Here is a 16,822-nt window from a genome sequence, read left to right on the forward strand (position 1 = left end):
AAAAAATTAGCCGGGCGTGGTGGCGGGCGCCTGTAGTCCCAGCTACTCGGAGAGGCTGAGGCAGGAGAATGGCGTGAACCCGGGAGGCGGAGCTTGCAGTGAGCCGAGATCGCGCCACTGCACTCCAGCCTGGGCGACAGAGCGAGACTCCATCTCAAAAAAAAAAAAAAAAAAAAAAGAGGGAAACCCTCCTGGCTAATGCAGTGAAACCCCGTGTCTACTAAAAATACAAAAAAATTAGCTGGGCGTGGTGGCGGGCGCCTGTAGTCACAGCTACTTGGGAGGCTGAGGCAGGAGAATGGTGTGAACCTGGGAGGCGGAGCTTGCAGTGAGCCAAGATCGGGCCACTACACTCCAGCCTGGGTGACAGAGCAAGACTCCGTCTCAAAAAAAAAGAGGGAAACCCAGGGGCCAGTGGAACACAGGGCAGGTACCTCACTTAGTGAAGGCTGTTGTGTCCAAGTGAAATCTGAAGATTCAGTGACAATGCAGGTTACTGGAGTAGGGAGGGAAAGAGCCTTCTGGACAGAGGGGTAGCACATGTTCAAAGTTCCCTAGAGGAAGTCAGGAAGGGCTCCTGTGTTCATCACCTAAGGGCAGAGCATCCAACTAGGGTTTAAAGGTACACAATGGGGTGGACATGGGGGGCAAGAAATGAGGCTGAAGTCTTAGGAGGGGCCTGGATCAGGGAGGGCCTTGAGAGCCAACTAAGGAATTTTGGAGTTCGTCTTGAAGGTGGTAGGGAGCTGTCACGGAGGTTATGAGTAGGGTGATCAGATTTGCTTTCATAGAGAGCTCTGGGCTGCACTGTGAAGGATAAGCTGAGGGGAGGGGGCTAGCTTGTTGTTTTAGTTCCCAACATCTGAAGCCCTTCCCATTTGAGAAGAATCCTATGAGATGTGGAGGCAGACCCTGCCTTCAACTAAGGAAATCAAAGAAGGGAGGTAGAATTTTTTCTCCCAGGTCTCTGGTAGCTGGAGCACAATTCCACTGTTTCCAACCAGGTCTTTGAATCTAGAGCAAGTGACCAGCACAAGACATCGGGGGATCATTTAGAATTCATTGTGGAGGCCGTGGAGGTTGGAGGAGGCAAGGAAGGCAGTTAAGCTAGGCCCTTCCTGGAGGAGCCGGATTCAGCAAGCCCCCCAGGCTGTCCCGTCCATTCCTCATCTGCTTAGTTACCTAGAATTGGCTTCCTTGTCTGCAGGCCAAGTATCCTAAGACAGGTGAGAGACCTTTTAGAAGGAACCTTTAGAGAGAGGAATGATGGTGCCCTGTGCTGGGGCAGTGGCCAGGACATGCAGACAGGTGGACAGATGGAGACCTGGCATGTAGCTGGCATGAACAGGACATGGCAATAAGAGGTGAAGAGAAGACGTCACTCAGGAAATTTGGTTCCAGCTCTTTAAGCCATTTTCCACCTACAGCCAAAGTGATATTTTTAAAAGGGAAAATTGGCTAAGCATGGTGGCTCATGCCTGTAATCCCAGAACTTTGGGAGACCAAGGCAGGCTGATCACCTGAGCTCAGGAGTTCGAGACCATCCTGGCCAACATGGTGAAACCCCATCTCTACTAAAATATAAAAAATTAGCCGGGCATGGTGGTGCGCGCCTGTAGTCCCAGCTACTCAGGAGGCTGAGGCATGAGAATCGCTTAAGCCCTGGAGGTGGAGGTTGCAGTGAGCCAAGATCACGCCAGTGTTTTAGAGCTTGGGCAACAGAGCGAGACTCCATCTCAAAAATAACTAACTAACTAACTAAATAAATAAGTAAAAGGGAAAATCTGCCACCAACCATCTGAGATGTGCAGATCTAGGAATCTATCTTACAAATATCATTGCACTTAGTTGGGTGCTGTGGCTCACACCTGTAATCCTAGCACTTTGGGAGGTCAAGGCGGGTGGATCACGAGGGCAGGAGTTTGAGACCAGCCTGGCCAACATGACAAAACCTCATCTCTACTAAAATTTAAAAAATTCGCCAGGTGTGGTGGCGGGTGCCTGTAATCCCAGCTACTTGAGAGGCTGAGGCAGGAGACTTGCTTGAACCTGGGAGACGGAGGTTGCAGTGAACTGAGATCGTGCCATTGTACTCCAGCCTGGGCGACAGAGTAAGTCTCTGTCTCCAAAGAAACAAATATCGTTGCACTCAAGCAAAATAAATGCTTAAGGCTGGTGGGGCCTGGTGGCTCACACCTGTAATCCCAGCACTTTGGGAGGCAGAGGCAGGAGGATCACTTGAGACCAGGAGTTCAAGACCAGCCTGGCCAACATGGCAAAACCCCATGTCTACCAAAAATCCAAAACTCAGCCAGGTGCAGAGGTTGCAGTGAGCCGAGATTGTACCACTGCACTCCAGCGTGGATGACAGAGTGAGACTCTGTCTCAAAAAAAAAAAAAAAAAAAAAAGAAATGTTTAAGGTTATTCATTGCAGCATTGTCCAAAAAGATGGATCATACTAATTGTCCTTAATAGAGATTGATTAAGTAAAATGTGGTCCTTTCCTACTCGGGAATACGATGTAGCTGTTAAAAAAAAAAAGTGCAGGAGTGCTCGTATACTGATATAAACAATCTCCAAGATATATTGTTAAGTGGAAAAAATCAGGGTGCGGAACAGTGTGTAAGGCTTGCATTAACAAGTGTCTGGGCTGGGCATGGTGGCTCACGCCTGTAATCCTAGCACTTTGGGAGGCTGAGCCGGGCGGATCACCTGAGGTCAAGAGTTTGAGACCAGCCTGGCCAACATGGTGAAAGACCATCTCTACTAAAAAACATAAAAATTAGCTGGGAATGGTGGCGTAAGTCTGTAATCCTAGCTACTCGGGAGGCTGAGGCAGGAGAATCGGTTGAATCCAGGAGGTAGAGGTTGCAGTGAGCCGAGATCGTGCATTCCAGCCTGGGTGACAAAGTGAGACTCTGTCTCAAAAAAAAAGAAGGGTCTGGATAGATTAGGTTCTGCTGTAGTAACAAACAATCCCAAGTTTAAGTGACCTAAAGCAACAAAAGTTCATTTCCCACATACACCACATATCCAACACAGCTTGATAGGTGGTGGGCTGGCACTACACATAGTAGTCACTCAGGGCCCCAGCATAGTAGGGGCTTCATTGCAATTTGTGCTTCTACAATGGCAGGTAGTAAAAGGAAACGGGAAATTTGGTAAATCATAACAATGGTCCTTAAAACTCGCACCCAAAAGTGACACAAGGCACTTCTGCTCACATTTCATTGGTCAAAGCAAACCACATGGCCACAAGTAGCTTTCAAGGGGTGGGGAGAAGTGCGGCGCGGTGGCTCATGCCTGTAATCCCCGCACTTTGGGAGGCCAAGGCTGGTGAATCACCTGAGGTCAGGAGTTTGAGACCAGCCCGGCCAACATGGTGAAACCCCGTCTCTACTAAAAATACAAAAATTAGCCAGGCGTGGTGTTGCGCACCTGTAGTCCCAGCTGCTTGGGAGGCTGGGGTGGGAGAATCGCTGGAACTCAGGAGGCAGAGACTGCAGTGAGCTGAGATCGTTCCACTGCACTCCAGCCTGGGAGATTGAGTGAGACTCTGTCTCAATAAATAAATAAATAACTAAAGGAGTGGGGAGACACAACATTACTATGGCAGATTATATTTTCTAAAGATGAGTGTGACAATGCATTCCCATCCCACGGGCACTTCTGCAATGGAATCTTGCCACCCCCGCAGCAAGAGATAGAGTTTAATTTCCCTCCCCTTGAATTTGGTCTGACCTTAATGACTCTCTTGTCATTGGTAGAATATGGTGGAAATGACGCAGAGTGAAGTCTGAGGCCAGGTCAGGAAAGGCCGTATGGCCTGGCTGCCGTAAAATGCCGGCTCTCCAGAACTGTCCTCTTGGGCTGTTTCCTCACAGTCAGCTGCTGCTGTGAGAAGCCCTAGCCAAATGGAGAGGCCACACGTGTGTGCTCTACTGTGGTTGACAATCCCAGCTGAGCCCAGGATGCTGGGATGATCCAGTCATCCCACCCCAAGCACCAGACATGTGAGTGAAGAAGCCTCCATATGATCATTCTAGCTCCTGGCAATTTGAGTCACCCCCAACCATGCAAGTATCCAGCTGAGGCCCCTGGCATCTTCCCTGCTGAGTCCCGCCTGAATTCCCGACCCACAGAATCCATGAGCAGGATAAAACAGGCCACTGTTTAAGTTTGGGGTAGTTTGTACTGCAGAAACAGGTACCTGGCATCACTACTACAGGCCTGGAAGGAGAAAAGAATTGGAAATATTTGGTGAACAACGCTAACAACCACCACAGACAGTTTTGCTTATATACATGTTGGCCACCTTGGGAAGGCCACGTGAGGCAGCGGAAATGCTGCTCGCATCTGGGAAGGGGTAGTTAAATGGCTGGGGACAGGAGTGGAAGGGAGGTTTTTCACCCTATTCCCTTTTGCACCTTTAATCTTGTGTTGTGTGACTGGATGGCCTGTCTTAAAAACAGTCAGCCAGATCCTGTCACTCTCTTACTCAGAACTCTCCAGTGGCTGCCTGTGGTAGGCAACCTCTAAGGTACCCCTGCCGCCACGGAGCTCTGCTTCTTCCTGGGCCATGGATCTCTGCTTTTTCCTTGTATTCACACCCTTGAGATCCCCTTAAGTATCAGGTGGACCTCCTGACTCACTTTTTTTTTTTTTTTTTTTTGAGATGGAGTTTTGCTCTCCTTACCCAGGCTGGGGTGCAATGGCACGATCTCAGCTCACTGCAACCTCCACCTCCTGAGTTCATGCAATTCTCCTGCCTCAGCCTCCCAGATAGCTGGAATTAAAGGCGCTCACCACCACGCCTGGCTAATTTTTTGTATTTTTAGTAGAGACGGGGTTTCACCATGTGGCCAGGCTGGTCTCGAACTCCTAACCTCGTGATCCGCCCGCCTTGGTCTCCCAAATTGCTGGGATTACAGGTGTGAGCCACCACACCCGGCATTTTTTCTTTTTCTTTTTCTTTTTTTTGAGACGGAGTCTCGCTCTGTGGGAGTCTTGCTCTGTTGCCAGGCTGGAGTACAGTGGCTTGATCTCCACTCACTGCAACCTCCGCCTCCCAGGTTCAAGCAATTCTCCTGCCTCAGCCTCCCGAGTAGCTGGGACTATAGGCGCGTGCCACTACGCCCAGTTAATTTTTGTAGAGATGGGGTTTCACCATGTTGGCCAGGCTGGTTTTGAACTCCTGACCTGAAGTGATCTGCCCATCTCTGCCTCCCAAAGTGCTGGGATTACAGGCGTGAGCCACCAGGCCCGGCCTGCCCCCGGCCTTTTCTTTTTTTTAGACAGAGTCTCGCTCTGTCACCCAGGCTGGAGTGCAGTGGCACAATCTCGGCTCACTGCAACCTCCGCCTCCTGGGTTTAAGCAATTCTCCTGCCTCAGCCTCCCGAGTAGCTGGGATTACAGGCACCGCCCACCACGCCTGGTTAATTTTTGTATTTTTAGTAGAGATGAGGTTTCGCCATGTTGGCCAGGCTGGTTTCAAACTCCTGACCTTGGGTGATCCACCTGCTTCGGCTTCCCAAAGTGCTGGGATTACAGGCGTGAGTCACTGTGCCGGGCCACATTTTTTTCCCTAAGAGACAGGGTCTTGCTCTGTCACTCAGGCTGGAGTGCAGTGGCGCGATCAGAGCTTGCTGCAGCCTCCACCTACTGGGCCCAATAGATCCTCCTACATCAGCCTCCCGAGTACCTGGGACTACACGTGCATGCCACCATACCCAGCTAATTAATTTTTTTGTAGAGATAGGGTCTTCCTCTGTTGCCCAGGCTGGTGTCAAACTCCTGGCTCAAGCAATCCTCCCTCCCTGGCCTCCTAAAGTCTTGGGATTACAGGTGTGAGCCACGGCATCCAGCCTGACTCACTTCCAATGGAAGGAATGCAGCCAAAGTGATGGAATGTCATTTCCAACATGAGATTACTAAGATTGTGGCTACCATCTTAGGTAACTCCTCTTGCTCCCTCACTGGCTCAGTCTGAGAGAAGCCAGCTGCTAGGTTGTGAGATGGAGAGACCTATGTGGCAGGCAACTGATGTCTCTAGCCAACTGCTTTGTAAGTGAACTTGAAAGTGGATCCTTCCCCCAGCAGCCTCAGCTGACCCTCCGATGCAGCCTTGTGAGAGATGCTGATCCAGTGGCACTCAGTTAAACAGTGCCGGGTTCCTGACCCATAGAAACTGTGACCCATAAATATCTTTTTTAAAAAGAGTTTATGGCCGGGAGTGGTGGCTCACGCCTGTAATCCCAGCACTTTGGGAGGCCAAGGTGGGTGGATCACCTGAGGTCAGGAGTTCAAGACCAGCCTGACCAATATAGAGAAACCCCATCTCTACTAAAAATACAAAATTAGCCAGGCGTGGTGGCACATGCCTGTAATCCCAGCGACTCAGGAAGCTGAGGCAGGAGAATCGCTTGAACCCGGGAGGCAGAGGTTGCGGTGAGCCGAGATCCTGCCATTGCACTCCAGCCTGGGCAACAAGAGAGAAACTCTGTCTCAAAAAAATAAAATAAAATAAAAGTTTAATTGGCCAGGAGCAGTGGCTCATGCCTGTAATCCCAGAACTTTGGAAGGCCAAGGCAGGCCAATCGTGAGGTCAGGAGTTCGAGACCAGCCTAGCCAACATAGTGAAACACCATCTCTACTAAAAGTATAAAAACTAGCCAGGTGTTGTGGTGGGCACCTGTAGTCCTAGCTACTCGGGAGGCTGAGGCAGGAGAATCCCTTGAACCCAGGAGGCAGAGGTTGCAGGGAGCCAAAATCGTGTCACTGTACACTCCAGCCTAGGCAACAGAGTGAGACTCTGTCTCAAAAAAAAAAAAGAGTGAGAGAACTGGAGTTATCATTGAAATCAGTCTCCATAAATGTCATTTTAGCTGCTAAATTCTGGGACAATTTGTTATGCAGCCATAGATAAATACACTTCTCATTACACTTAAAAAATAAAACCTCCTTGAGGCTGCAGTGAGCCATGATCATACCATTGCACTCCAGCCTGGGCAACAGAGCAAGAACTGTCGCAAAAAAATAAATAAATCATAATTTAAAAAACCTCCTGTAGTCCCAGCTACTTGGGAAGCTGAGGTGGGAGGATCACTTGATCCTAGGAGTTCAAGGCCAGCCTGGGCAACAACATAGTGAGACCTATCTCTACAAAAAATGAACAATTAAAATGTTAAAAACCCTATATTCTTCCCCGTGGCCCACAATGGCTCAACTTGATCCGCACCCTGTTTCCCTCTGTAGCATTAATTCATGCCCTCTCCTTCTCATTCGGTGTGCACCAGCAGCCACACACTGAGCTTCTTCCTGCATCCGTCAGGAGCTGCACTGTCCAATATGGTAGTACCTAGTCACATGTGGCTACTTAAATTAATTAAATTTGGCCGGGTGTGGTGGCTCACGCCTGTAATCCCAGCATTTTGGGAGGGCGAGGCAGGTGGATCACCTGAAGTCAGGAGTTCAAGACCAGTCTGGTCAACACGGTGAAACCGGTTTCTACTAAAAATACAAAAATTAGCCGGGTGTGGTGGCAAGCACCTGTAATCCCAGCTACTTGGGATGCCGAGGCAGGAGAATCACTTGAACCCGGGAGGTAGAGGTTTCAGTAAGCTGAGATCACTCCATTGTACTCCAGCCTGGACAACGAGAGTGAAACTCCATCTCAAAATATATATATATATTAAATCAAGGCCAGGCGCAGTGTCTCATGCCTCTAATCCCAGGACTTTGGAAGGCAGGAGGAGGATCACTTGAGCCCAGGAGTTCAAGACCAGCCTAGGCAACACGGCAAAACTCTGTCTCTACAAAAACTACAAAAAATAGCCAAGCATGATGGTCCCAGCTGCTCAGGAGGCTGAGGTGGGAAGATGGCTTGAGCCTAGTAGGTTGAGGCTGCAGTGAGCTATGATGGCACCACTGCACTCCAGCCTGGGCAACAGATTGAGACCCTGTCTCAAAACTAACAACAAAAAAATCAAACTTTAGTTCCTCAGTGACACTGGCCACATTTCAAGTGCTCAATAGCCCTGCGTGATCAGTGGCTACTGTATTAGACAACACAGAGAAAACATACACGATCACGGAAAAGTTCTCTCAGATGGCACTGGTCTGGAAGAAAGACGGGCTTTTATTTGTGTAAAGACTCTATCTTGGCCGGGCGCGGTGGCTCACGCCTGTAATCCCAACACTTTGGGAGGCCGAGGCAGGCGGATCACCTGAGGTCAGGAGTTCAAGACCAGCCTGGCCAACATGGTGAAACCCCCGTCTTCTACTAAAAATGCAAAAAAATTAGCTGGGTGTGGTGGCACACACCTGTAATCTCAGCTACCTGGGAGGCTGAGGCAGGAGAATTGCTTGAACCCGGGAGGTGGAGGTTGAAGTGAGCCAAGATCGTGCCATTACACTCCATCCTGGGCGACAAGAGCGAGACTCCATCTCAAAAAAAAAAAAAAGAAAGAAAGGCTGTATCTCAACAGTCTGACTGGGGAAGCAACAGTGCCACCAGCCAAGGTGTGAAGGATGGCAGGCTGGGTACCTTCTGATCCCCCCAACGTCTCCTGGAATGGGCAGTTATTCAACCACATGAAATCTATGTCCCAAGTCCCTGCTAAAGAGGAAGGGGGGGCCGGGCATGGTGGCCCACACCTGTAATCCCAGCACTTTGGGAGGCCGAGGTGGGCAGATCACAAGGTCAGGAGTTTGAGACCATCCTGACCAACATGGTGAAACCCTGTCTCCACTAAAAATACAAAAATTAGCCCGGTGTGGTGGCCGGTGTGTGTAATCCTAGCTACTCAGGAGGCTGAGGGGGAATCGCTTGAACCTAGGAGGCGGAGGTTGCAGTGAGCCGAGATCGTGCCATTGCACTCCAGCCTGGGGGACAGAGCGAGACTGTCTCAAAAAAATAAAAATAAAGAGGAAGGAGGTTTGTGTGTGTCTGTGCGTATCCAGAAACCTGTGAGCAGGAACTCGATGGTTTCTCATCCCATGGACCCACAGCCCAGCTGTAGAAAGACAAAAGCCAGGGCAAGGGGACAGTGCCTTTCTGCTCTGGTCTAAAGCAGTTGGTGGAAGACAGCCAGATGTGCAAGAAGATCTGGGGACAAGTGTGCAGAAATTACAGAGAAAAATGTATCCACATTGGAAAGTTTCTTTGTACACTTCTATGGATTGAGCTCCAGCCGCACTCCAGCTCTGCCTTTTCACATGCAATCCCATTCAAACACCTCAACAAGTCTACCAGACAGCATGAGTGCCCATCCCTCCCTACAGAGGTGTGGCAATGCAGGTTGAGAGAGGCCAAGCTCCTTAGCCGTCGTCACACTGCGGGGCGGTGGCCAAGGTGGGAGTGGAAGGCTTCCTGACTCAAGTCCAGTGCTTCCCTACCCTGCTTCTATGGTCAGTATTTTCCTGTCCTTTAAACTACTGCCTTACCCATCATGATCACATGAAGGGGTTTATTTTGTTTTGTTTTGTTTTGGGAACTTCCTGGTAACAGTGTATGAACTCTGGCAGCATAAGTTAGGACTTTTGGTTGAAACTAAAATTAGCTCAGGCAAAAAAAGGAATTTTGGGGTTCAAGTAACAGAAAAGCATAGGCGGTGGTTCTGACTTCAAGCGTCTCTGGATGCTGGGTCTCAAATGGTGTTATAGTCATTCAAAATCTGTCTTTTTCTTTTCTTTTCTTTCTTTGAGATGGAGTCTCACTCTGTCACCAGGCCGGAGTGCAGTGGCGCCATCTCAGCTCACTGCAACCTCCGCCTCCTTGGTTCAAGCAATTCTCCTGCCTCAGCGCCCTGAGTAGCTGGGATTACAGTTGCGTGCCACCACTCCAGGCTAATTGCTGTTTTTTTTTTTAAGCAGAGACGGGGTTTCACCATGTTGGCCAGGATGGTCTCGATCTCTTGACCTCGTGATCCACCCGCCTTGGCCTCCCAAAGTGCTGGGATTACGGGCGTAAGCCATTGCGCCTGGCCCAAAATCTGTCTTTTTCATACCCTGGCTCTGCTCTTTTTTTTTTTTTTTTTTAGATGGAGTCTTACTCTTTTGCCAGGCTGGAGTGCGGTGATGCAATCTCAGCTCACTGCAGCCTCTGCCTCCCAGGTTTAAACAATTCTCCTGCCTCAGCCTCCCAGGTAGCTGGGGTTATAGGCGCGCCACTACACCTGGCTAATTTTTTTGTATTTTTAGTACAGACAGGGTTTCACAATGTTGGCCAGGCTGGTTTCGAACTCCTGACCTCAGATGATCCATCCACCTCAGCCTCCCAAAGTGCTGGGATTACAGCCACCGCACCCAGCGCCCACACCCTGGCTCTGCTTTTAATCTTTATTATCTTTATTCTCAGGCAGGTTCTCCTTCTGAGATGTTAAAGATGGCTGCCAGCAGCTCTAGGCTCATTTGTTAGGAATGTGGCAACCTCCGTGGAAAGAGAAAGCCTCTAGCTTTATAATTCCAGCAAAAATCCTGGGGCTGCCTCTCACTGGTTTGATGTGGGTTAGGTGTTCTTTTTTTTTTTTCTTTCTTTTGAGATAGGGTCTGGCTCTGTTGTCCAGGCTAGAGTGCAGTGGTGCGATCTTGGCTCACTGCAACCTCTGCCTTCTAGGCTCAAGCCATCATCCCACCTCAGCCTCCTAGGTAGCTGGGACCACAGGCATGCACCACCACGCCCAGCTAATTCAGGTGTTCATTTTGAACCAATTGCTGAAGACAGAGGTAGTGTTCTGATTGGCCAGGTCTAGATCAAATGCCCACTCCACCCTCAGCCAAGGGATAGGGTAGGCTTTATTTTATGTATATTGACGCAGGGTGGGGAGGAGCGATTCCCCAAAGAAACACTGAGGGCCATTTCTAGAAGCAGGGAGAATGAATGGTAAACAGGAAATGATAGACGTCCATCACAGGCTCTCAAATTATGTTTCACAGCTGTAGCTACCTTGAATTTTCTGGAAGTCAAAGAAGGGGCAGTAGAAATTGAGAGACATGGAGAGATTTAAGAAATATTTATGTAGCCTGGTGCGGTGGCTCATACCTGTAATCTCAGTACTTTGGGAAGGTCAGGTTGAGGAGACAGCTTGAGCCCAGGAGTTTGAGACCAACCTCGGGAACATAGCGACACCTCACCTCTACAAAAAATTAAAAAATTAGCTGGGTGTGGTGCTGCACATCTGTATCCCAGCTACTTGGGAGGCTGAGGTGGGAGGATTGCTTAGAGCTTGGGACGTTAAGGCTGCAGTGAGCCATGATCACGCCACTGCACTCTAGCCTGAGCAACAGAGTGACACCCTGCCTCAAAAACGAAAAAGAAGAAAAATATTTAAGTAGTGGAATGAACAGAATTAGGTGGCTAAATAGGCTGGGAGCATGAGGAAGAGAGAGCTTTTGGTTGCAAGCAACAGAAAATGACTCTAGCTGCTTCAACAAAAGGGAATTTACTTTGTGAGAAGGCCTTCGGGAGTTCACGGCATCAACTAGAAGGAATAGGCTTGGAAATGTGCAGGAATTAAGAGCCACTGGAAGACTAGGAAGCAGGAAGTCAGTGATTTCCCTTGAGAAGACACCAAAGTTGTCCACCTAATATCCATGCCACCCCTCTTCCCTGTTTGCAGAGTCCCATTTCTGTTCCAGTGGCCACTTTACCTGACATGCCTCTGACCCAGATCCAGGGTTAATAGGTTTAGGCCAGTGATGGGGATCCCCTTATCCTTGCCAAACATGGCTTAGGGGTGTCATGTGAGCCCATTCTAGCTAAGAAAACATGAGGGGAGGTCTGCTTGAGATTTGAGGGAGGGTTCCTCATTTCTAAGAAGGAGCTAGTGGAAGGGAAGGTGCCTCTTCTTTACTTGAACATAATTGAGTTTAAGTGTGATTCCTGGAGCTGTGACAGCCATCTTGTGACCATGAGGGCAGGCAGCCTGAAGGTCTGCACACTGAAGACAAACAAAAATAGAAAGAACTTGGGTTCTTGATGACATTGTTGAACCACTGAAAGCATTGTTCCTGGACTCCCGCTGCTCCAGACATCTGGTGACATGGGATGATGAATTTGAATTGCCCTACTGCATACGCTTGGTTTCTGGAAGGCATCCTGACTTAACGTCTTGTAGCCAGGATGATTTGGTCAGGGCACAGGTGGTGCAATGCCAGACCTCCAGCTTTTCCTGCCATCCTTGTGTGGCTTGATCAGGATTCAGAGCCCTGGGAGAAAACACTATTGGCTGAGTTTAGGTCCCTCTGGCTATACTACGGTAGGGAGAGGTTGGTCTGGTCCACTAGGCTTCCGTAGTGGAGATTGTCTCTAGAAAGTACCCTTTCAGCCGGGTGTGGTGGCTCACGCCTGTAATTCCAGCACTTTGGGAGGCTGAGGTGGGCAGATCATGAGGTCAGGAGTTAGAGACCAGCCTGGCCAACATGATGAAGCCCTGGTCTCTACTAAAGATACAAAAAATTAGCCGCACATGGTGGCGCACGCCTGTAATGGCAGCTACTCGGGAGGCTGAGGCAGGAGAATCACTTGAACCTGGGAGGCGGAGGTTGTAGTGAGCCGAGATCGCACCATTGCAGTCCAGCTTGGGCGACAGCACGAAACTCCATCTCAAATAAATAAATAAATAAATAAAATAATAATAAAGTGCCCTTTCACCACCACAACTGGGGAGGGGTGATCACAAAATGAAACTGGGAGAGGAAGAGGAAGGGAGATGGATGTTGAACATCGAAATGCCCATTAATGTCCACCTCACGCCTCATCTCACACTCCCTACAAGGCACTCTATGCTCACCACGTTCCCCATTTGACACGTTGCCGTTGCATTCAGGATTCTGTGCAGTTGTATTACTCACTCTGCCTGCAAACCCCTACTTGTGGCGAAGACCTGTTCAAAAGGCCCCTTCCATTTAGAGGAACAGCTGCCTTCTCCCCAAGAGGAAGGAGCCAGTGTGGGAGTGGCCTTAGGGCCAGGGTCTATACTCAGGTGCAATCAAAAACTGACAGAGCCAGGCATAGTGGCATGCACCTGTAATCCCAGCTACTCAGGAGGATGAGGCGAGAGGATCACTTGTGCCCAGGAGTTCCAGGCTAGCCTGGGCAATTTAGTGAGACCGTGTCTCTCTAAAACAACAAAAAAAGGTGACAAAGGTGCTTTCGCTTTAATGACTCGTCAATATATCTAACAGTTTCACTTTCATCATGGAGTTAACAGCTGTCACATCAATGACTTTGAAACCAGTTACCTTTGAAACCAGTGGTTGGAAAGGTGCCCCTCCTCTCCTGCCCTCTCTTTCTGCGTTTCTGTTCCAGGAAGTCTTCCACAGCCTGCCTCTCTTCCAGCAGAATTAATAAATTGCTACATTCAGTCTTCATTTCCCCATAAGTTACTTTGTATAACTTAGGACTCTAACTGAAAGTGACAGAAGTCCACTCAAATTGGTTTTATTGGCTCATATAACTGAGAAGTCTTTTTTTTTTTTTTTTTTTTTTGAGACGGTATCTCGCTCTTTTGCCCAGGCCGGACTGCAGTGGCGCTATCTTGGCTCACTGCAAGCTCCGCCTCCCGGGTTCACGCCATTCTCCTGCCTCAGCCTCCCCAGTAGCTGGGACTACAGGCACTCGCCACCATGCCCGGCTAATTTTTTTTTTGTATTTTTAGTAGAGACGGGGTTTCACCGTGTTAGCCAGGATGGTCTCGATCTCCTGACCTCGTGATCCGCCTGCCTCGGCCTCCCAAAGTGCTGGAATTACAGGAGTCAGCCACCGCGCTCGGCCGTCTTTTTTTTTTTTTTTTTTGAGATATAGTCTCAGTCTGCTTCCCAGGCTGGAGTGCAGTGGCACAATCACGGCTCACAGCATTCTGGACCTCTGGGCTCAAGCAATCCTCCTGCCTCAGCCTCACAAGTAGCCGGAACTACAGGCACGCACCACCATGCCTGACTAATGTTAAATTGTTTTGGAGAGATGGGATCTCACTATGTTGCCTACATCAGTCTTGAACTCCTGGGCTCAAGCGATCTTCAAGTCATCCCCAGCCTCCCAGAGTGTTGGGATTACAGGCATGAGCCACTGTGCCTGGCCATAACTGACCAAGTCTTAAGGATACTTCTAGTTTTAGGATCTAGGCTCTCAGAGTCATGAGAAATCAATCCATCAGTACTAGTTCTCAAATGTCGTGTAACAAATCACCCTAACATGTGGCTTAAAGCAACAACATTTAATGATGATTTATCACAGTTTCTGATGGTCAGTTTTGCCTTGAGGTCTTTCATAAGATTGCAAGCCAAATGTCAGTCAGGGCTGCAGTATCCACTTCCAAGGCAGCTCATTCATGTGGCTGTCCAATTGGCACTGGCTGTCAGCAGGACGCTTTCCTTTCTCCCTACGTGGGCTTCTCTGCAGGGCTGCATGTGTGTCCTCACAACATAGTGGCTGGCTTCCTCCAGAGTGAGCAACCTAAGAGACTGAGGCAGAAACTGCAATGTCTTTTATGACCTGGGCTTGGAAGTCCAACACCCTCACTTCTGCCATATACATACATATATATTTTTTGACACAGTCTCTGTCGCCCAGGCTGAAGTGCAATGGCACAATCTCTGCTCACTACAACCTCCAGTTCCTGGGTTCAAGCGATTCTCCTGCCTCAGCCTCACGGGTAGCTGGGATTACAGGCACACGCCACTAGGCCCGGCTAATTTTTGTATTTTTCATAGAGACGGTGTTTGGCCAACACGTTGGCCAGGCTGGTCTTGAACTCCTGACCTCAAGTGATCCGCCTGCCTTGGCATCCCAAAGTGCTGGGATTACAGGCGAGAGCCACTGCACCCAGCCACTTCTGTCATATTCTGATGGACACACAGAAGAGCCCTAACTCAATGTGGGAAGACACTATACAAGGGCATGAATCCTAGGTGGTGAGGATCAATGGGGGCTGTCTTTGAGGCTGTCTACCACAGCATCTCTCCATCCTTCCTGCCCTGTTTGCTTTGCTTTTCCTACGTGTAGGCTTCATTCTCAAACAGGCCCTCCCTAGACAGTGACAAAGGTGATCATCAACGTGTTCAGACCCACATGCTCTGTGCTTAGTCACCCCACTGCAACTTTTTTGCTGTCCCAAAAGTTCTGGCAAAAGTCCCAAGCTAGCACTTTAATTGGTCTAAATTGTGTATATGCTTATCTCTGAACCAATCACTGTGGATTAGAGATGTCATGCTCTGATTGGCCAGACCTAGGCCACACCCCTAGCCCTAGTTCTGAGGGTAGAGTTGGCAGCACCAGAGCCCATGGAAGAAGTAAGAGAGGAGTCGTTGCTAAAGGAAAAATCAAAGTGTCATTACTGAACCAGGACAGATGCTGGGCAGCACACGTGCACCGCACCTTCTTCTCATGTTCCAGCTGCACATCTTAGTGCCCCTTGGTTTAGCACTTTTCTCATGAAATCATTTGCTTTCTTGCCCCATTTCCTGTGGTTGGTAGAATGCTAAGATGGCCCCAAGATCTCTATCCCTGGTGTTTGCACACCTCCCAGTTATTGTCATGAATGTAGATGCTTCTGTGAAAGAATTTTGCACATGTAATTTAAGTCCCAAATTGTTTGACCTTAAAATAAGGAGAATGGCAGGGCCGGGCGCGGTGGCTCACACCTGTAATCCCAGCACTTTGGGAGGCCAAGGTGGGCGGATCACGAGGTCAGGAGATCCAGACCATCCTGGCTAACATGGTGAAACCCCATCTCTACTAAAAATACAAAAAATTAGCTGGGCGCGGTGGCGGGTGCCTGTATTCCCAGCTACTCGGGAGGCTGAGGCAGGAGAATGGCGTGAACCCAGGAGGCATAGCTTGCAGTGAGCCGAGAACGTGCCACTGCACTCTAGCCTGGGTGACAGAGCCAGACTGTGTCTCAAAAAAAAAAAAAAAAAAAAGAAAAAAGAAAAAGAGAATGGCTTTGGTGGGCCTGACCTAATCAGGTGAGTTCTTAAAAGGAGACACATGGCCCGGCGCGGTGGGTCAGGCCTGTAATCCCAGCACTTTGGGAGGCCAAGGTGGGTGGATAACGGTCAGGAGATCCAGACCATCCTGGCTAACACGGTGAAGCTCCGTCTCTACTAAAAATACAAAAAATTAGCTGGGCGTGGTGGCATGTGCCTGTAGTCCCAGCTACCCAGGAGGCTGAGGGGCTGAGGCAGGAGAATCATTTGAACCCAGGAGGCGGAGGTTGCAGTGAGCTGAGATCGCGCCACTGCAGTCCAGCCTGGGTGACAGAGAGAAACTCCATCTCAAAAAAAAAAAAAAAAAAGGAGACACATGACCAGAAATACAGGTGGCCTCTAAGAGCCGAGGATAGCCCCTGGCTGACAGCCTGCAAGGAAGTAAGGACTCCAGTCCTACAACCATAAGGAACTGAATTCTGCAGACAACCTGAATGAGCTTGGAAGTGAATCTTCCCCCTGAGCCTCCAGAGAACTCAGCCTTGATCTCAGCTTTGTGATATCTGGAGCAGAACATCCAGTCATGCAGCATGGGATTTTTTTAACTACAGAGCTGTGAACTAATAAGTGGGTATTGACCGAGCGCAGTGGCTCACGCCGGTAATCCCAGCACTTTGGGAGGTCGAGGTGAGTGGATCACCTGAGGACAAGAGTTTGAGACCAGCCTGGACAACATGATGACACCCTGTCTCTACTAAAAATACAAAAATTAGCTGGGCATGGTGGTGGTTGCCTATAATTCCAGCTACTTGGGAGACTGAGGCAGGAGAATCTCTTGAACCTGGGAGGCAGAAGTTGCAGTGAGCTGAGATCATGCCATTTCACTCCAGCTG

Source organism: Hylobates moloch, unplaced genomic scaffold (genome assembly GCF_009828535.3).
Source record: "Hylobates moloch isolate HMO894 unplaced genomic scaffold, HMol_V3 SCAFFOLD_6, whole genome shotgun sequence".
Taxonomy (NCBI): domain Eukaryota; kingdom Metazoa; phylum Chordata; class Mammalia; order Primates; family Hylobatidae; genus Hylobates; species Hylobates moloch.